This window comes from Nansenia antarctica, assembly GCF_963989245.1.
Source record: "Nansenia antarctica genome assembly, contig: SCAFFOLD_182, whole genome shotgun sequence".
In the NCBI taxonomy this organism is placed as follows: domain Eukaryota; kingdom Metazoa; phylum Chordata; class Actinopteri; order Argentiniformes; family Microstomatidae; genus Nansenia; species Nansenia antarctica.
Genome location: NW_027663421.1, coordinates 107,501 through 130,326, shown reverse-complemented (window position 1 = coordinate 130,326; position 22,826 = coordinate 107,501). Strand labels below are relative to the sequence as shown.

Genomic DNA, 22,826 nt, shown 5'->3' with positions numbered 1-22,826 from the left:
TTACACATTAATGGCCTTCTTATATTCACGTATATTTTACACATATATTCACGTATATTTTACACATATTACACGTATATTTTTATTACCTCAAATACACTTTATTGAATACTTTATTATTTCATTTACAAACGATCTCAATTGTCGCACATGTGCTGACACACACACACGAGTTGTCGCACATGTGCTGACACACACACACGAATTGTTGCGCATGCGCAGTCACACACACACGCATATGCACGCCCCCGAGGGTCTAGGCCAATCAGAGGCCTAGGAGGAAGGCTATAAGACTTCTGTGCAGAGGCGCGAGCGGCCTGCTCTGCTGACTATCTCGACTGTGACTGTTTAGTGTGCCTGTAATCTGAAGACCCGACCTTTTTTGAATAAATACTTTTAAACCTGGGCCAGAAGTTTTCACCTCTTCTTTATCACTGAAACAGAGAAAATATTCGACACCCTTAGCTGTACTATAGACATTTTTTAATATTATGACTAAACCAATGTCAAAAGAAAGAAATTAGATTCCAGACATTGTATCAAATCAAATCAAGTTTTATTTATATAGCTCATTTCTCACAAGATGTGACTCAATGCGCTTCACATACTGACAGAGCCACAAGCAGGCAAAGGTAAAACATCTGTACACCAGCTGCTGCCGCGTTGCTCCACTGAAAGCCCGCTGCTGTTTCACGCGGCGGTGGCTATCACCATAAAAGAAAACCCGGATCGCATCACGGATCAGGATCAACCACCAACAACCTGTATATCAAAATGTAGCTTAGAACTTGCAGTTTCTAACTAGCTATGTTGTGAATACATATCTGTAAGAAATCCTGTCATAATATCGAAGTGAAATGGTTCTTACTTTGTATTTCAGTCAATATTCGTTGTCTGTTTCACAACACACTTGTGGAGGTCGGGATGAGTCTTGCCAAGGAAAACTCACTTGACTCCAGTCCAGTTTTTATTAATGCAGTTTGCGAAAGAAAGATATTTGGCCACACCAGGTTTTGCGGCGAGCAAGAAAAAGTGAAACCGAGCGTTCTACAGGTCTGTCCCTGTAAACATGATCTCATAACTTATGATTATTAAAACGGACATTGACAAAATAAAACAACACTTTAAAAAACACATAGAGGTATATTTTTATGTTGAAATGTAACAATATATTGTCATAGAAATGCCACAAAAGTGCATTTGATATTGTAGTAGCATGTTATTTTTGTAGAATTATTCCTAGCGTCCACATTCTGTCACGTGACCTAACACCCTACTACTAGTACAGACTTTACACTCACACAGGCTTTCTCTCTCTCGCTGATCTCCTTATCTCAGGTTCTGGATTCACTACACTTGTCTTTATGAATGAGTTAACATTATTTATTTAAAATGATTGAGATCAAAACAATGTACATTGAATGAACAATACTGTTTAAATGCGTTTACGTAGCACTCATCTGATACACTGCAATACTAATGTATGAACACGTGAGGGCGCTATCATCACGGCCATATAGCAGAAACACTAGGCACGGCGCCATCTGGTGGTCAATTGTCGTCAGCACAACACAAAGCGAATTGGCGAATCCAGAACTTCATGAGAATATTTCCTATTCAGTGGTTGAAACTATCACACATCTGGCACTCCGAATTGTTTCAGCAGCAGTATAAAAAACGGTTATATTTTCCAATGTTTTTATTTATATGAAAGGCCTCCTATTATTGATGAATGTATCCAGCTGTGTAGCAGCACAGTAACATTCCACTTCATGGAATGGAAAAGCAGTGGGATCACCAGCGCCCTCATGTGGACAACATCATAACCTGCAGCCTGCCACCTGGGTGCACTGATACTGTAGCTACAAGGAGGAAACTAGACTCTCAAACAGTCTGGATAGAATAATGGGGTGACATTCGTTTTATTGCATAAAAATAGCAGGAATACAATGACCATTTTAGAACAGGAAGAATGGTTGAACTGACTCAGGCTGTAGAGCAAATATAATAATATCAGTTTTCACATGAATGTTTGGCAGAGACTTTTGGCTATGTTTTGTTGATAGCAAAACATGTCTAATATTGATAATCTGACTCCAATGTAATTATGGAATAGAATGGAATGGAATGGACTTTATTTGTCATTGCTACAGTACAGGTACCAAACAACGAAATTTAGGAGGGGTGGCTCCCCTGGTGCTAGGAAAGGAAGAAAAAAAAAAAAAAAAAAACACAGCGAGGCTGCCTGGCTAACTCAGACACGCACACACACACGCCATACCTGTCAACCCTCCCGTTTTTTATAATTTTTAATTTTATTTAACCTTTATTTAACCAGGCAAACATGTAAGAACAAATTCTTATTTACAAACGCAGCCTGACCAGAAAGCAATGGCTCTTTGGGGGGGGGGGGGGGGGGGGTGGGGGGCGGAGCTAGAAATAAAACAAGGTTAAATAATTTACAACAATAAAACACTGGCAAATACAGATGCATTAAAATTGAACGATGACGGGGCGGTGAGAGAGGTGCAGAAGGGATGAGAGGTAGAAAGGTGTTTGAAACATTGGAAAAACAATACTAGCTACCGTCGCTTAACCTGTCAGACAAATGGGACAATTGAATGTTATTATAAAACTACCAGCGAGCTATACTATATGAACTCATACTGAATGATGTTACGTATGGATACAGAGTCAGATCATCTGTCACAGCCATGTTTCGCTCTCGTCTCTACACTGCGTGGCTGTACGCAGGCGCAGCATCATGAGCGCGACAACCGGAACCGGAAATATTTCCGGCTTCATATTATCGGCTCTATATCGGCTAAAATGTATAAAACCGATAAATATTTAATAACATTAATTTCCCAATATCGGGCCGATAAATATCGGCGCTGATAATATCGTGCATCCCTAGAAAAAACTAAGCACATAGTGATATGGAACTGGACTGGCCTGGAAGGACAACACAAAAGGCACCATCAAGAGGGCACAACAGCGGCTATACACCCTGAGATGCCTCAGGAAGGAACACAACAAGCAGGAGATACTGGTGGCCTTCTACCGCGGCGCAGTGGAGAGCATCCTCACCTACGGCATCTGCAACTGGTTCCACAGCTGCACAACAGCGGAGAGAAACGCGCTACAGAGAGTCGTGAGAACAGCACAGAAGATCACCGGCGCCCCCCTCCCCTCTCTGGAGGAGCTGTACAACACACGCTGTCTCAGGAGGGCCTCCAAGATCTCCAGGGACCCGACCCACCCTGGGCACGTACACTTTGTCAGGCTGCCCTCGAACAGGAGGTACAGGACCCCGGCCGCTAAGACAAACAGACTGAAGAACTGCTTCTACCACAGGGCCGTCAAGGCCCTGAACACAGAAAAGGCCTAAGTTCTGGGCCCAGGACAGTCCGGACGGATTGTATGGCAGCTAGTGCTGAGGCACAAACATGTACATTTCAAGCCTGCAAACTGTGACACTTTAAAATAACGTGAAAAAATACTTTTGTGCAATATGACAACCCTAGTTGACTATCTGTGCAGTATAGTACAGTTTGAGTAGTTTTTTTCGATAATGTTTCCCTCGCTTTCTCTCTCTTAACCATGATGTTGACCCCCTCTCTGTGTGTGTGTGTTTGTGGTGTGTGTGTGTGTGTGTGTGTGTGTTTGTGTGTGTGTGTGTGTGTGTGTGTGTGTGAGGTGTGTGAGGTGTTTACCAGTAGCGCTATCGTGCCCTCCCTCTCTCAACTTCCTTGAGTCATATAATAATAATAATAATAATAATAATAATAATAATAATAATTACTTTTTATTTTTATATTGCTTTTCCTGCAAACGTTGCAGCTCAAAGTGCTCCAATCATTATATAATAATAATTTAATTAGTTAGTCATTTAAAGGCAATATTAAAAAGAAGGGTTTTTAGTCTTGACTTAAACATATTTGCTGAGGTTGTATCCCTAATGTAAACTGGCAGTGCATTCCACAATTTGGGTGCATAAAATGAGAATGCAGCCTCACCAAATCTCTTCTTTTCTAAGCGCATTGAGTTGCATCTTGTAAGAAATGCGCTATACAAATAACATTTTATTTGATTTGATTTGATTCTTTTGTACATGTGGTACACAGAGAAAACCAGTGTCAGAAGACCTGAGAGCTCTATTGGGCTGATATGCTAGCAGAAGGTCTTTCAGATATACGTGTGCTGTGCCAGTGAGAGCTTTATAAACAAGCAGAAGGATCTTGAAATCTATTCTTGAACTTAACAGGAAGCCAGTGTAGAGTCTCTAAAATAGGAGTTATATGAGCTCTTCTACTTGTTTTGTTGTTTTGCTTGTCAATAATTACCTTTGCACAGTGGACGAGCTTCAACACTAATATATATATATATATTAATATCATAGAAACAATGACAACAATAACTGGACTGCCAATGCAATGATTGCTTTTAATCTTATCATCTTTATCTTCTTCATTACCCATTTAAAACGTAACACAACAAAAGAAGCGAAGCCCTGATTGGTTGAGGAAGTGTTTTATTATTCTCATTTACATGATGAAGAGACGCGCCTGCCAGTCAAAGAGTGACCGCATGATGAACAACCCTGATTGGTTAGTGGGGATTCCGTACACTTCTGATCAAAGGAACGCATTGATAACAGTCAGGATCTATGAGGTCATTCATCAACCACTGTGTGTCTATTCACTCAGCAACGACTACCTCCTAAATAAGGGATTTTCCCCCCAAAATAAGGGAAAATAAGGGATATCCCCCGCACGCCCCCCCCCCACCGTCCACAAACCATACCCCTTACATTTAGACAAGGGTACACACAGTCAATCCTAACATCACCACTAGACAACCATAGGATACCCCTTACATTTAGACAAGGGTACACATAGTCAATCCTAACATCACCACTAGACAACCATAGGATACCTCTTACATTTAGACAAGGGTACACACAGTCAATCCTAACATCACCACTAGACAACCATAGGATACCCCTTACATTTAGACAAGGGTACACACAGTCAATCCTAACATCACCACTAGACAACCATAGGATACCTCTTACATTTAGACAAGGGTACACAGTCAGTCCTAACATCACCACTAGACAACCATAGGATACCTCTTACATTTAGACAAGGGGACACACAGTCAATCCTAACATCACCACTAGACAACCATAGGAGACCCCTTACATTTAGACAAGGGGACACACAGTCAATCCTAACATCACCACTAGACAACCATAGGATACCTCTTACATTTAGACAAGGGTACACACAGTCAATCCTAACATCACCACTAGACAACCATAGGATACCCCTTACATTTAGACAAGGGTACACACAGTCAATCCTAACATCACCACTAGACAACCATAGGATACCTCTTACATTTAGACAAGGGGACACACAGTCAATCCTAACATCACCACTAGACAACCATAGGATACCTCTTACATTTAGACAAGGGTACACACAGTCAATCCTAACATCACCACTAGACAACCATAGGATACCTCTTACATTTAGACAAGGGGACACAGTCAGTCCTAACATCACCACTAGACAACCATAGGATACCTCTTACATTTAGACAAGGGGACACACAGTCAATCCTAACATCACCACTAGACAACCATAGGATACCTCTTACATTTAGACAAGGGTACACACAGTCAATCCTAACATCACCACTAGACAACCATAGGATACCCCTTACATTTAGACAAGGGTACACATAGTCAATCCTAACAGGGTGCATGATAGCGTCGCGACCGCGTACCGGGATTTAGGGGATTTATATGATATAAGGATGAGCTGTTATGTGGCGAGCGTGACGCGGGGGGTAACCAACCCCCCCCCCCCCCCCCCCCGGCCTCCCGTAAGAGAACGAACGGGCTCGGGAGAGAGAGTCACGGGCCCGCGAGCGCGGACGTCCCGGTCGCGCGGTCGCGACGCTACGGAGGCCGAAATCACGAAAACGGGAGAGAGAGCAGCGGGCCCGCGGGCTTCGACGTTTCGTGCGGTCTCACCGACGGTACGGCGGGGTCACCCTAAATCCCTAAAGGGCGCATGATAGCGTCGCGACCGCGCACCGGGATTTAGGGGATTTATACGTGAACAATCATCCTAAACGACACTTTTGACGTCAGACTTAACAAGCGGATAACAAAACAGTCTCTCTGCCACTTTTTTGGTAAACAGCTCAGGGATGAGGCTGGAGAAATGTGACCACTCTCAAATTCATAGACGGAGCTATGGATGCAAGCACTTGGCTCGGCCCGGCCTCAGATGTGTGCATCAGAGTCAGAGAGACAGGGGTGATGCTCTGGAATTTTTGTTCTGCAAACAGCTTCTCGCTGTGAATCTAGAGAATGAGAAAAACCAAACCAAGCACACAATGATGTTCCCGTACCAGCATATTTACAAATAACAAAACGGTCACACTTTACATTGTGTTGTTTTTATACCTCCTTTTATACCATTGTGTTGTTTGTAATACTCCAATAACATAATTAGAAACAATAACGTACAATTGGCATGGTAACAAATATTCTTAGGTGTCTGTCTGTATGTCTGTCTGTCTCACACACTCACACACACACACACACACACACACACACACACACACTAATAACAAAAAATAATCTTCAACATTGTTGTTACAGCAAGAGACTAATTTTGATGATTTTCTACATACATTACAATGTCTATTATAAGAAGTGTGATGATACATACAACCCTAATATATAATTACACAAAAACGATGACACACATTGTATTTTTTATTTTAAAAATGTAAGGAGAAGAAAGGAGAAGAAAGGAACAGGGTTTATCCAGCTTAGGCTTAAAGACACTACCAGTGACAGAATCTATAATCAGTGACGATGTTTGATTCTTGATATATGCCACAGTACAGTGAAAGTATATTGTAATGTTGTATTTGTTAGGATGTTTTAAAATGTACCTTTGTTGTTTTTGTACACATGTTTTATATTGTGTATACTGTGTTGTAATGACTTGCCTCTGTTTTGCCTCTTGGCCAGGTCATCATTGCAAATGAGAAACGGTTCTCAATTGACCTACCTGGTTTGATTTGATTTGATTTGATTTATTGTGGAATTAAAAAGACAGTTTCCAAGGGATAAAAACACATGATAAAGCGCAAGCGCTTATTTCCATCATGGTCCCTGATTGAGGACAGGACAGACAGTTACCATAAAACAAATGTACAGAACATGATAAAAACCATAAAAAAACAAACATAGATAGTTACACAAATTCCCTGCACTCCCTACCTATGACGTGTTTCTACTCTGTCATTTCACTGGCTAGCCAGTGCTTTGTTGCACGTCTAAAGCTTACCTCTCCCTCTAAGCTTTTTAGGGCCACTGGAAACTTGTTCCATTCTGAAGCTGCTGTAAATAAAAATGTATTAGTACCCATTGCTGTTCGGAATTTAGGTAAAATAAAGTCTGTAATTCCCTCTTCTGGTTGCATAGTTGTGCCTGAAGAGGGAATACAGACTTTATTTTACCTAAATTCCGGTTAAATAAAGGTTGAATAAAAATAAAATAAAGAAAGAGCATTTGGTGTTTTTTCTCCCGCATGTTGCTTCTGTCTTAGCTGCGTTGTGTTGGCTGTCTAATGACACATCTACATGTATTGTGTTGGCTGTACCGGTGTTGTGCCTCACACTCACATGTTGCTGAGATCTCCTTTCTCCAATCCAGGTTGATCTCAGAGACTGAACATTTCTTTGCAATCGTTTTCCCTTGGTATTAGTAGCCTTGACAACCAATGGTTCTCCAGCCTAATGGTCCTTTGGTCCTAATGGCTCCTAATGGTCCTTCTCCTGTTTCCATAGCATGAGCAGGCTTGATGTACAAGTACACCCCCCTGGACATGACACTGGTATGTCGCAGGGTCTTACCCCCAATCCAACCCTTAATGCTGAGTGCCAAGCAGGGAGGCATCGGGTACCATTTGTTATAGTCTTTGGTATGACTCGGCCGGGAGTCGAACTCACAACCTCCCAATCTCAGCGGACACTTTATTTATTTATTTTTATAGTTATTTTTTCTGAGTGGAGCAGTCCCACTCATATTTTTCATTTTTATTGACAGATACAGTAGAGAATTAGACAGGAAGGATGGGTGAGAGAGAGAGGAGGGATGACATGCAGGATATGTCCCCGGACGGAATTGAACCGGGGACCCTGCGGTTACATGGTCAACGCTTAACCCGCTACGCCACCTAAGCTCCCCTCAGCGGACACTTTAACCGCAAGGCCACTGAGCTGGTTTCCCTTGGTATGGTACTGGTAAATTGACAAGGCAGTCGATTAGCATGGCAGAGCCACTACAACAACTAGATAATGAGACAGCCGAAAGCCACCGGGGCATGAGCGCTGACATGATATCAATTTGGACCGTTACATTACAAACATAATAAGGTTTGGCTGGTGAAGTTGTTAACATTAAGGGGTAAAATGTTCAAAGGGGGGGGACTGTGCTAGAAATATGATTGATAGAAATATTGTCAACATTATAATACTTATGATACTGCTGTATTGCCAATGTAATAGGCCTCATGATACTTACGATACTGCTGTATTGCTAATGTAATATGTCTGCTTTATTGAAATGTACCATGGATTCTGTTGCTGGGCACTGTACTGCTTGGAAGTACTTGCAGTACTTGGCACCTGTTGTTTATACGGTTCCCACTGTCAACATCCCTATCTCTGCCCTTGATTATGTGCTTTACGGAGGACGGTTCGGAGCTGTGCCTCAGAGATTTCACTGAACGTTGTTGAGAGTGTCTCACCACTGGCAAGTGTAATACATGTCTATAGTGAATCCAGACCTTTGACTCCTAGTCTCACCTTTACCAGAAGTAATCAGGTGGATTTCCCTCAACGCTGTTTCCTTGTTAGCGGCAACACATCTCTAGTCTGAACTAAACAGACTCTGTTTCTGCTCCATGCGAGGAGTTTATGGATCGTTGCATTAAAGATCAGCTTCTGAAAATGTCTTGATCTAAGTGGTCTTGACTGGTTAACGTAAAGGAAATATAAAGGCTATGGTTAAATTGCTGTTGCGTAAATCTGGCTCTGATATTAGCCAGTGCCTCCCCAAACAGGATTTCCTTGCAATGTCTGAGACTGTTAGATACCATGCGGTCATTTAGATTAGGGATATTCAAGAGCAGGCTTGATAGATCTTTGTCTGCTGTTTAGACAAATGATGTTTAGAGACGACTGCTGGAGTGTAGCCACAGTCTTTTGTCTTTGCTTAAGCCTTTAAACCCGATTAGTAACCATACATATTTCTGCTCCAAAAACTGTCGATGCTCATTGAAGGTGGATTTATTTTTTCTCACACTTTATATATCTACATAACAATCTGAACATCCTGTTTGGGATGCATTTAAATATACAGACTTATTGCATTTAAATATACAGACTTATTGCATTTAAATATACAGACTTTAAAGCTAATTCAGACACTAACTGTGATGGATGTGTTAGTGTATAACTGAGTGTGTCTCTGTGGAGCCTCCGTGGAGCGGTGTGTGTGTGTGTGTGTGTGTGTGTGTGTGTGTGTGTGTGTGTGTGTGTGTAAGCTGTAAGAGCTACCATAGCTCAATTCCGAGACTTGGATTCAACACTGTGATCAACCAGCCTGCTTAGCACGCACACACACACACACACACACACACACACACACACACACACACACACACACACATTGTTGTTACAGCAAGAGACTAATTTTGATGATTTTCTACATACATTACAATGTCTATTATAAGAAGTGTGATGATACATACAACCCTAATATATAATTACACAAAAACGATGACACACATTGTATTTTTTATTTTAAAAATGTAAGGAGAAGAAAGGAACAGAACAGGGTTTATCCTAGGATCAAACAGATGTTTTTGTATCTCATCCTGTGGTGAGGTTTGCAGATATAAAGTTGGACCAACAGTCAAAAAATTTACGAAAACCTATTCTTTGCTTCTTGCGGCTTTCCCTTTTTTTCACATTTTGGAACCTGTGAAAAATCAGAAGCCTATTAAATTATATGCCTTTGTTGTCTGAAAACCTGTCAAATGCATGTGGAAAACAGATAAAACATGTCCAATTAATGATAATAATTGAGGACAAGATATGGAATAGATGAAAGATGTTCCAGATGTTTCAGTTACTCACCTGAGAGATTTTCTTTGCCAGTTTGCACCGTATGCCCCTCAACTCCTCCATACCTCCACTGGGACAGTTAGACCATTTGAAAATGCATGTTGGCTGCAGAATGAAATTAAATGTAAGATGGAGTGAGTTACTTAAAAACATTTTGAAATTAAGTCAATGAGAGGGTTTGAATTGCTTACCTTTCTCTGCAGCTCCCTTCTCCCACAGTTATGGTTCTCCTTCAGTGCCTGTAGAAGATAGAACACAAGTGTCTAAAAATGAGAATAACACACCCCCACCCTGTCGTCAGTGACACATACTTTAGTAAGAACCACTAAAATTAAACCTGTGTTTGTTTAGGTTATCATATCCTGTTGAGTCTGAGATGGCGGAAAAGAGCGGGTGCCACGCCCTTTTTCGCCATCTCAAACTCACGGCGGGCGCCGGATCATTGTGAGGACTCCACAGACTGCTCTGTTTCCCATCATCCACTAGTAAACATCCTTCCACTTATCTGTCCTGTTCATAAACACATAATATGCTACGCTAACACTAACCAACAGTCTGTTTCATTCTCACATTGGCTGAAAAATCTGAAATTAGTGAGACACTTACTGAAATAACATGCACACAAAACCACAACCGTGCAACGTTTCCAAAGTTGGAATCACATAGAGTAAAACCTCATCCCTTTAAACTGCTCTAATCTAAGTAACAGTGTACACACAACTCAGGCCTTAATTCCACAAACAACACCTCCAGTGTCAAATGACTGTAAGCATTTACCTTTAAGACGGACTATAACCTTTCTTTTTTTTATAGCCATACTGTCTACTCAGTACTATAGTGAATTTCAAGAGGGAAACGCTGCGAAATGAAATTGGGGGGGGCCTAAGAGACGAGCTTGCCATTTTTGTTATCAGCCACATTGTATGTTAACGAGTTGTTCTGTGTAGATAGACCGGGGAGAGTTCAAGGTCACGGACCTTGTTATCGTCCATATTTACAGGCATTTTTCTTTACCGACAGTCCTTGAGAGCTTGTTTGAGAGAGACGTGCGTCTCTGCCCTTTGCCGGTTCGAAGCGCAGTGTTTGATCGACTTATCTCCTCTCGGCTACCTTCAGGCACGCGGGAAGGTATTTTGACTGGGGGTGCTGAGGTGCTGTCTATATACGCTACAGGGAAAAAAATTGCCAGGGAAAAAATTATAACGATTTCTCTCCCTCCCTCCCTCCCTCCCTCTCGCTGATTGCTCGTTCGCTCACACGCACACAGTGGCATAACGACGGGCCCCAATGCACGGGCAATAATAGTTAAGCACGCACGCACCCACACACTACAAAGACGTAACGTTAAATATTTTACCAACAATGTGTTGGAATTTACAGTAATTTCCACTCAGCTCACAGTGTCCCACAATGTCCACAAACATGATGTTGACCATTATTACAGACAGCACTCCATGTCGATTGTTATTGCATCTTAACGGAAGCCCTTCGCTGCCGAAGAATCGGATGGATCTGAATATCAGTTCTAATACGTTTCTGGCCGTCTGTTGCTCTTTCTCAACAACGTCCGACAGTAGAGCATTAATGGGAGTGTTGTTAAGCGAAGCAAGCAACTGCATCAGCATCTTCTTCCAACTCCACTTCAATTGTTCTGGCTGATTTAGCATTGTTGCTAAAGAACTCAGAGATTCCCTAGCAAGATATGACCATGTGATCACTAACATTAAAACTAACAAACACATTTTTACATTTATTACAAAAAACACATTTATTTTTATTCCCAAAAGCAACAATAGTTATTATATTGTTTTAAATTATTGTTTGAATAATATTTTTATTTTTTAAATTCAGGCAGGAGGAGCTCCTTCTGCCTGCCGCTAGGGGGTGCTGCAGCACCCTCAGCACCCCCCTTCCCGCGTCCCTGGCTACCTTTACCGTTCGGAGGTGGTTCACAGTAAACCCAAAATCGATAACCAAACGTTAGATGCAAAACCTTCCCCACCGACCCACATCACAGTGGGTTTGATCAGTGTCACGGTGTGGGGACTGCGGAGGAAGCGCTAGACTAGTCTGCGCATGTTCTGCGGAGCCTCCTACTACGTGTCCCTCTCGTGAAGCTATCACAACCCAGTCCCCTCATCTACATCCCTCCGGCACAGAGCAGCTCCTCTATAAACAGCCGGCGGCCACGTACACGATCGCGTCGTGTCGTTCGCCGGCCGCGGACGACGTCCGAGGGACTCGCGCCGTTAAAACCCGACGTTACGTTTACCGCCGACTCTGTCGTTTCTCGTGCGGTTTTCCTCTCTCGATAAACGTCTCTCTGCGACGGCGGCGGTACGATCGCGGACGTGAGTCTCGGCCCGAGACCTCCTCGTCTCTCTTATCGTGTTTACCGGAAGGATCGCTCGTGTTTGCGCTCCGCGTGGACGGGATTTAGGGTGACCCCGCCGTACCGTCGGTGAGACCGCACGAAACGTCGACGCTCGCGGGCCCGCTGCTCTCTCTCCCGTTTTCGTGATTTCGGCCTCCGTAGCGTCGCGACCACGCGACCGGGACGTCCGCGCTCACGGGCCCGTGACTCTCTCTCCCGAGCCCGTTCGTTCTCTTACGGGAGGCCGAAATCACGAAAACGGGAAAGGGCCTCTCGCTGCTATAAGGAGGGGGGTGTAGTGACTACATTATGGGTTCATGTTCTCCTCTTACTGTTGGTTGTGTAGTGGGAGGGAACCAGTTCTGGCACTAGGGGCAGAGGGGAGGATTATTAACGTTGCAACTTCCTGTTTAGACACAACAGTTTTGGTGATCTAATTTCTGGTCCTGTACTGAGAGTACAAGTTGTTATTTTGATTAAACAGTTATCATTACGTTGCCTTCGTCTTTCCTTTTTCCTCCGGCACTACACTGGTGACCCCGACGTGGATTTTTGTTAACGTAATTGTGTACAAAAACCAGCGAACGAACATTACAATCCTGCAAAATGTCCGGGCGAGGAAGACGTTCAAACCAGCGGCAGCCATCACCATCCCCTGTCAGGGTAACGCGTGGTGCGCACACTCCCACTCTCAAGCTACCAGAGTTCTGGGACTCAACGCCTGCTGCATGGTTTGCTATTGTAGAGGCACATTTCAACAAAAGTGACATCGATGACGACGACGACCGGTACAACCATGCTGTGGCAATGTTGGGCAGCTCCACCGCAGCTCGAGTGGTAGGTTTTTTGTCTGCTTCCCCGACGACGAACAAATATGAGCGCCTCAAGGCCCTGCTTCTAGAGACATTTGAACTGTCCACTGCGGAGAGGGTGCGTCGCCTATTTGCCATGTCGGACTTGGGTGACGAGAGGCCTTCTGCGCGCATGGAGAGGATGCTAAACCTGCTCGGTACAGAAGACCCCATGATCCTCTTCACAGAGCTGTTCATGCGCACATTGCCAGCTCAAGTTAGGATGGCGCTGGCCAACACCGCCATCATGGAGCCCCGCGCCCTGGCCAGGGAGGCGGACCGGTTCGTCTTGGCCATGCCTCAACGGTCCCCCGACCTGCTCGCTCCCGCGGCCGCCCCGCCACCCGACCGTCGCAGGAGAGCGAAGGATGACGCCAGACCTTCTGGCCAGCAGGGTAACGCTGCGGGCCATTGTTTCTACCACGCCACTTTTGGCGCCAAGGCCAAACGGTGCCGCTCACCCTGCACCTTCGGACCGACGGGAAACGGCGGGGCCGGCACTCAGTAGTGGCCCTGAGCGCTGGCGTCACCAACAGGCTGCTCTTCATACAAGACACCGCCTCTGGTCGCAGTTTCCTTTGTGACACAGGTGCCCAGTGGAGCATCATTCCGGCAGAGAGATCGGATGTGGCGAAGGAGGAGCGTGGTCCGCAGTTGGCAGGCGCGGACGGCACACCTATCTGCTCTTATGGCACTAGGGCGGTGGACGTGTGCTTCGGAGGGCAATGCTTTTCGTGGGAGTTTGTCATAGCGGCTGTCACATTTCCCCTCCTTGGTGCGGATTTTCTGTGCGCCCACAACCTGTTGGTGGACGTGGGGAACAGGCGCCTGGTCAACTCACAGACTTTCGCTTCCTTCGCCTGTACGCAGGGGGAGGCGGTCTACAGCGGGTGGTCCAATACGCTCGCCGAAAGTGACCAGTACCTTCGGCTGCTCGCCGAATTCCCCGACCTTACCAAGCCCACCTTCTCCGCGCCCACGGTGAAACACGGAGTGGAGCACCACATCGAGACCGAGGGGCCTCCCCTCCACGCCAGGGCCAGGCGCCTCAACCCGGAGAAGCTGGCCATCGCCAGGGCGGAGTTTGCGCATATGGAGCAGGTGGGCATCGTTCGGCGCTCGAGCAGCCCCTGGGCGTCTCCCCTGCACATCGTCCCTAAGTCAGACGGCGGGTGGCGCCCATGTGGGGACTACCGCCGCCTCAACGACGCGTCCAAGCCTGACCGCTACCCGGTCCCACATGTCCAGGACTTTTCAGCGAACCTGGCAGGCAAACGCTTCTTCTCCAAAGTGGACCTGGTACGGGGGTACCATCAGGTGCCGGTGCACCCCGAGGACGTCCCTAAGACGGCCGTAATCACGCCATTTGGACTCTTCGAGTTTCTGCGGATGCCGTTCGGCCTGAAGAACGCGGCGCAGACCTTCCAACGCCTCATGCACTCGGTGCTCCGGGACCTACCATTCCTCTTCGTCTACTTGGATGACATCCTCGTCGCAAGCACCACGGAGGAGGAGCACCTGTCCCACCTCCGGGCCCTTTTCACACGGCTCAGCCAACATGGGCTGATTGTCAATCCGGCGAAGTGTGAGTTCGGACGGAACACCATCGACTTTCTCGGGCACCGGGTCTCCGCAGAGGGGGTGACCCCCCTCCCCTCGAAGGTGGAAGCTGTCGCTGCTTTCCCGCGCCCCAGCACAATCAGCGAGCTCAAGGGGTTCATCGGGATGGTAACCTTCTACTATCGCTTCCTCCACCACATCGCTCACATCCTGCGGCCTCTGTACGATGCCCAGAAGGGCAAGACTCTGAAGCAGCCGGTGGACTGGACGGCGGAGCGTGTCAAAGCCTTTCAGGACACCAAGGCGGCCCTGGCCCGCGCTGCCATGTTGGCCCACCCCTCGCCCTCGGCACCCACTGCTCTCACCACGGACGCCTCTGACTTTGCTGTGGGAGCGGTGTACGAACAGTGGGTTGGGGACGCCTGGCAGCCTCTTGCATTCTTCAGCCGCCAGCTGTCTCCCAGAGAGCAAAGGTACAGCACATTCGACAGGGAGCTCCTCGGGCTGTGGCTTGCTGTCAGACACTTCCGTTTTTTACTGGAGGGCCGCGAGTTTACGGCCTACGTGGACCACAAGCCACTCACGCACGCCATGTCCAAGGTGGCGGAGCCGTGGTCCGACCGCCAACAGCGCCAGCTCGCCTACATATCCGAGTTCACCACAGACATCCAGCACGTTGCTGGGAAGTCCAACCAGGTCGCGGATTGTCTCTCCAGGGCGGTGGTTGGTGCGGTCCAACTGGGTTTGGACTACGCGCGCATGGCTGCAGACCAGGCCGCCGACCCCGCCGTCCAGGCTCTCAAGTTGTCGGACACAGGACTGCGCCTAGAAGAGGTGGTTTTCGGTGACGCAGGGGCCACGCTCCTGTGCGACGTCTCCATGGGTCAGCCACGACCGGTGGTCCCCGCCAACTGGAGGCGCCCCGCCTTCGAGGCGATACACGGCTTGTCTCACCCTGGTAGGAAACCGTCCTCACGGCTGGTGTCAGAGAAATTCGTCTGGCATGGGCTCAAGAGGGATGTGAGGGCCTGGGTAGACACGTGCATCGCCTGCCAGCGCGCCAAGGTGCATCGACACGTCAAGGCCCCCCTGGAGTAGTTCTCTGTGCCTGAGCGGAGGTTCGATCATGTAAACGTGGACCTGGTAGGGCCGCTGCCCCCCTCGCACGGATACACCTATCTCTTTACCATGGTGGACAGGACGACTCGCTGGCCGGAGGCAGTTCCGCTCTCCTCAACGACAGCCCCCGACCTGGCCCGGGCGTTCATCGCGGTGTGGGTCTCCCGCTACGGCACCCCTGCTGATCTCTACTCTGACCGTGGCTCACAGTTTACTTCAGAGCTGTGGGCAGCGGTGGCGGAGAATCTGGGGGTCAAGCTCCACCGCACAACCGCCTATCACCCGCAGGCGAACGGGCTCTGTGAGCGTTTCCATCGATCCATGAAGGCCGCCCTTCGAGCCAGCCTCACGGACAGCGACTGGCTTGACAAGCTGCCGTGGGTCATGCTGGGGCTCAGGACAGCGCCTAAGGAGGACCTCCAGTCGTCGTCCGCTGAGCTGGTGTTTGGACAGCCGCTGCGGGTCCCCGGTGACTTCATTCCCAAGTCAACGGAGCCCTGGTCCGCCGCCGCTCAGCGCGCCTCCCTGCTGGACAGCGCCAGGACCTTCGTCCCGGTCCCGACTACGCAGCATGGTGTCCCTACTTCGAGGGTGCCCCCGGAGCTGCACTCAGCGAGGTTCGTTTTCATTCGTCATGATGGCCACAGGACTCCACTACGTCCTCCTTATGACGGGCCTTTCCGTGTCATCGAGGCCGGAGCCAAGAACTTCATGGTTGACATGGGGGGTAGGCCTGAGTGTGTGTCCGTTGATCGCCTCAAACCGGCCCACTTGGACCTTGAACTGCCCCTGGACTTGGCCCTGCCACCGCGCAGAGGCCGGCCTCCAGTCCTACCTCCCCTGCCGCGCCCTGGCCATTCCCCCCTCCGACCCCGACAACCCCCCGCAGCTCGCGAGCCCCCGGTCGTCACTGCCCCCCGTCCTTCCCTGCAGGAGGACGTGATGGGCGATGTCACACCTCCTCCCGCACCTCCTGACTTTACCTACGATCGTAGGGGCCGGGCCATACGCCCTCCTCGCCGTGAGGATTTCCAATATTGAGGTGAACACTGGGGGGGCTGGTGTAGTGACTACATTATGGGTTCATGTTCTCCTCTTACTGTTGGTTGTGTAGTGGGAGGGAACCAGTTCTGGCACTAGGGGCAGAGGGGAGGATTATTAACGTTGCAACTTCCTGTTTAGACACAACAGTTTTGGTGATCTATTTTCTGGTCCTGTACTGAGAGTACAAGTTGTTATTTTGATTAAACAGTTATCATTACGTTGCCTTCGTCTTTCCTTTTTCCTCCGGCACTACAGGGGGGTGTTTTTTGGCTACCCCCCGCGTCACGCTCGCCACATAACAGCTCATCCTGTGTAGAGTCTCTAAAATAGGAGTTATATGAGCTCTTCTACTTGTTTTGTTGTTTTGCTTGTCAATAATTACCTTTGCACAGTGGACGAGCTTCAACACTAATATATATATATTAATATCATAGAAACAATGACAACAATAACTGGACTGCCAATGCAATGATTGCTTTTAATCTTATCATCTTTATCTTCTTCATTACCCATTTAAAACGTAACACAACAAAAGAAGCGAAGCCCTGATTGGTTGAGGAAGTGTTTTATTATTCTCATTTACATGATGAAGAGACGCGCCTGCCAGTCAAAGAGTGACCGCATGATGAACAACCCTGATTGGTTAGTGGCGATTCCGTACACTTCTGATCAAAGGAACGCATTGATAACAGTCAGGATCTATGAGGTCATTCATCAACCACTGTGTGTCTATTCACTCAGCAACGACTACCTCCTAAATAAGGGATTTTCCCCCGAAAATAAGGGATATCCCCCGCACGCCCCCCCCCACCGTCCACAAACCATACCCCTTACATTTAGACAAGGGTACACACAGTCAATCCTAACATCACCACTAGACAACCATAGGATACCTCTTACATTTAGACAAGGGTACACACAGTCAATCCTAACATCACCACTAGACAACCATAGGATACCCCTTACATTTAGACAAGGGTACACATAGTCAATCCTAACATCACCACTAGACAACCATAGGATACCCCTTACATTTAGACAAGGGTACACATAGTCAATCCTAACATCACCACTAGACAACCATAGGATACCCCTTACATTTAGACAAGGGTACACACAGTCAATCCTAACATCACCACTAGACAACCATAGGATACCCCTTACATTTAGACAAGGGGACACACAGTCAATCCTAACATCACCACTAGACAACCATAGGATACCTCTTACATTTAGACAAGGGTACACATAGTCAATCCTAACATCACCACTAGACAACCATAGGATAGGCCTACCTCTTACATTCAGACAAGGGTACACTCATAGGGCTTTCACACCGGCAGTTCCGAACGCCGGTTCGCGTTCGCGTTCGGAAACCTCCGAACGTTGGCGTGTCTGGCGAACGATACTGTTACGAGAGTTGACCTGCAGGTGGCACCACCTGCAGTCAGTGTTACTTACCAGTGAGCTTGTTGATTCATTCATTACTATGCTGGCACAGACATAAGATGTACGTTCTGCATTGTCCTTGAACTGAGAGTAAAGACTTTGATTATAACCGTATCCGCATGATCATTTTAACAGACACACTGGTATGAACGCGGGCTCGTTCGCCAGACAGCGCCAACGTTCGGAGGTTTCCGAACGCGAACGCGAACCGGCGTTCGGAACTGCCGGTGTGAAAGCCCTAACAGTCAATCCTAACATCACCACTAGACAACCATAGGATACCTCTTACATTTAGACAAGGGTACACATAGTCAATCCTAACATCACCACTAGACAACCATAGGAGACCCCTTTAGACAAGGGTACACACAGTCAATCCTAACATCACCACTAGACAACCATAGGATACCCCTTACATTTAGACAAGGGTATACACAGTCAGTCCTAACATCACCACTAGACAACCATAGGATACCTCTTACATTTAGACAAGGGGACACACAGTCAATCCTAACATCACCACTAGACAACCATAGGATACCCCTTACATTTAGACAAGGGTAGACACAGTCAGTCCTAACATCACCACTAGACAACCATAGGATACCCCTTACATTTAGACAAGGGGACACACAGTCAATCAACCACCTGCTTCAGTGCAACAAGAATTGGGTTAACTAGTTCCTATGATTAAGTAAGTGACTGCAGGTGATCAGAATCAGATACCTGGTTACACAGTTATATACCATATACACAGAGAACACAGTTATATACCATATACACAGAGAGAGAACACAGTTATATACCATATACACAGAGAACACAGTTATATACCATATACACACAGAGAACACAGTTATATACCATATACACAGAGAACACAGTTATATACCATATACACAGAGAACACAGTTATATACCATATACACAGAGAACACAGTTATATACCATATACACAGAGAACACAGTTATATACCATATACACAGAGAACACAGTTATATACCATATACACAGAGAGAACACAGTTATATACCATATACACAGAGAACACAGTTATATACCATATACACAGAGAACACAGTTATATACCATATACACAGAGAGAACACAGTTATATACCATATACACAGAGAACACAGTTATATACCATATACACAGAGAACACAGTTATATACCATATACACAGAGAACACAGTTATATACCATATACACAGAGAACACAGTTATATACCATATACACAGAGAACACAGTTATATACCATATACACAGAGAGAACACAGTTATATACCATATACACAGAGAACACAGTTATATACCATATACACAGAGAACACAGTTATATACCATATACACAGAGAGAACACAGTTATATACCATATACACAGAGAACACAGTTATATACCATATACACAGAGAACACAGTTATATACCATATACACAGAGAACACAGTTATATACCATATACACAGAGAACACAGTTATATACCATATACACAGAGAACACAGTTATATACCATATACACAGAGAGAACACAGTTATATACCATATACACAGAGAGAACACAGTTATATACCATATACACAGAGAGAACACAGTTATATACCATATACACAGAGAACACAGTTATATACCATATACACAGAGAACACAGTTATATACCATATACACAGAGAGAACACAGTTATATACCATATACACAGAGAGAACACAGTTATATACCATATACACAGAGAACACAGTTATATACCATATACACAGAGAACACAGTCCAGATGAGTTCTGTGTTTCTATGTTCTCTTAGTGTTCTTTATAGGGTTGGGGTGTTTGTGATGAGTTTGTAAAGATAGAGTACCTATACACCTATGTACCAGTTACCTGTTACATTCACCTTAGTGTCGTACCTTGTTACAATGATATGACAAGGAAAATGGAGAGTAGCGTCTTTGAAGACCCAGATCCTTCTCTCCATCCTCTCAGACCTGGGCATCTCTGGCACCGCACACTCCTGGTTTTCTTCCTACCTGGCGGACCGCTCCTACCAGGTGACCTGGAGAGAATCGCTATCTTCTCCACGAACCCTCTCCACTGGAGTTCCCCAGGGTTCCGTCCTAGGGCCCCTACTCTTCTCCCTCTACACCAAGTCTCTTGGCTCGGTAATCTCTTCACATGGGCTCTCCTACCACAGCTACGCAGACGACACTCAACTCTTCCTGTCCTTCCCCCCGTCTGATGTACACGTGGCAACCCGTATCTCAGCATGTCTCGCTGACATTTCAACTTGGATGGCTGACCACCATCTCAAGCTCAATCTTAACAAGACTGAGCTCCTCTTCATCCCCGGGAAAGCCTGCCCTCTCCAAGACTTCTACATCACAGTGGAGAACTCTACTGTAACCCCCTCCCTGACAGCCAAGAACCTTGGAGTGATCCTGGATAACCGACTATCCTGTGCGGAAAACATTGCAGCAACGGCTCGCTCCTGCAGATTCCTCCTCTACAACATCAGAAGGATACGACCATTCCTTACCAGAGAGGCAGCGCAACTCTTGATCCAGGCACTGGTCATCTCCCGCCTGGATTACTGCAATGCACTCCTGGCTGGGCTCCCCGCTTCAGCCATTAGACCTCTGCAGCTCATCCAGAATGCTGCTGCCCGGCTGGTATTCAACCTCCCCAAATACTCGCATGTCACCCCTCTCCTTCGCACCCTGCACTGGCTCCCGATAGCAGCTCGCATCAGATTCAAGACCCTGGTGCTTGCATACCAGGCAGCTAAAGGGACAGCCCCTGCCTACCTGAAGGAAATGGTAACCCCCCAAACCCCTGCCCGCTCACTCCGCTCCTCCACCTCGGCTGGCCGACTGGCCCCACCTCCTCTACACAGCAGTCGGGCTGCCCGATCACGTCTCTTCACAACACTGGCTCCCCGCTGGTGGAATGAGCTCCCCACGGCTGTCAGAACGGCAGAGTCACTACCCATCTTCCGTCGTAGACTGAAGACCCATCTCTTCAGGTTACATCTTAACTGCTCCTCCTGAGACATCTTCTGACCCTCACCACTACGTCTCCTAAAGACACCCGCTTTCCCCTCTACTGTGTCCCTAAGAACTTCTATTGCCCCCCTTGTACTGTTTCTCAGTTTCTCCAGTAAAAAAATAAAATGAAAAAAATTAGTAGAAGGCGATAATAGGGAGAAGGTTTTTCCTTCTATCAGTGGCCCCGGGCCCGAGCTAGAGTACTCTTCCTGCAACGAATGGTGGACTACTGATTCACATGCTTAGTATTCAAATGTATTGATTGTAAGTCGCTTTGGAATAAGGCGTCTGCTAAATGCCAAAAATGTAAATGTAAATGAAGAAGATGAGAAAAATGACTCTATAGTATTTTCGACAGGTAAGTAGTTGTGTAATGCTGATGTGTGTGTTAAAAAGGCTTTGGAGGACTGAGTGGTCAAAGCGGCCAATCACTGGCCAGCAGAGGCGGGCTCTAGGAATGACGAGCGAGAGAGGAGTACTGGCAGGTTGAGGGAGAATTACGACGGAGAAAGTTAGTTCAGTTAAGATTGTTCAGTTAAGATTGTTACGAATTGTGAGATGTGCGTCCATGATAAAGTGAGTAGAGTAAATATTATAGTTAAGATAATTAGAATTGTGTTATGGTAATTAAGGGTATATGGATGTGTATTAGATGTCGAATGTTTGTCGGATTGGTAAGATTGCGTGATGTTAGGATCGGCGCATGCGCACTACTGTCTATATGCTGTACGCACGCTAGGTGTATATTTGATATGTATCTGTGTGTATGTATATATATATGTGTTATAGGGTAGATATAGCAGGTGGCATGTGTATATGTGTATAGATATATGTTCAGTATTATCTGTATACTGTTCTTACAGTTGTATTCTGTTTACCTTTACAGAACCACAAGTTCACGGTTTTCATTAAAGCCTTTAATAGTAACCTGGTCTGGTTATTATCTCCATGCATATAAGGACATCATAGTTCTAACCGGACTACCCACAGTGATTTGAACTATCCACCAGTCAAGTCTGTCTATATTTTTCAGTGTGTGTGTGTGTGCGTGTGCGTGTGCGTGCGCGTGCGTGTGTGCGTGTGTGTGCGTGTCTGCAGTGCCGGGCCCGTGTGACCCAGAGGACCTGTTGGACGGGGTGATATTCGGGGCCAAGTACCTGGGCGCCA

The 22,826-nt window shown here is 46.5% G+C and overlaps 1 long non-coding RNA gene across 1 annotated transcript in view; it reads left to right on the top strand.

Annotated features, from left to right (window-relative positions):
- The first annotated feature begins 22,124 nt into the window (after nucleotides 1–22,124).
- Nucleotides 22,125–22,826, top strand: part of LOC308175093 — a 1,311-nt gene continuing 609 nt past the window's right edge. Inside the window, exons 1-2 of the long non-coding RNA XR_013937939.1 lie at nucleotides 22,125–22,235; nucleotides 22,693–22,826. The exon at nucleotides 22,693–22,826 is cut by the window's right edge and continues 77 nt beyond it. This is a non-coding gene — a long non-coding RNA (uncharacterized lncRNA). The remainder of the gene's footprint in view (nucleotides 22,236–22,692) is intronic.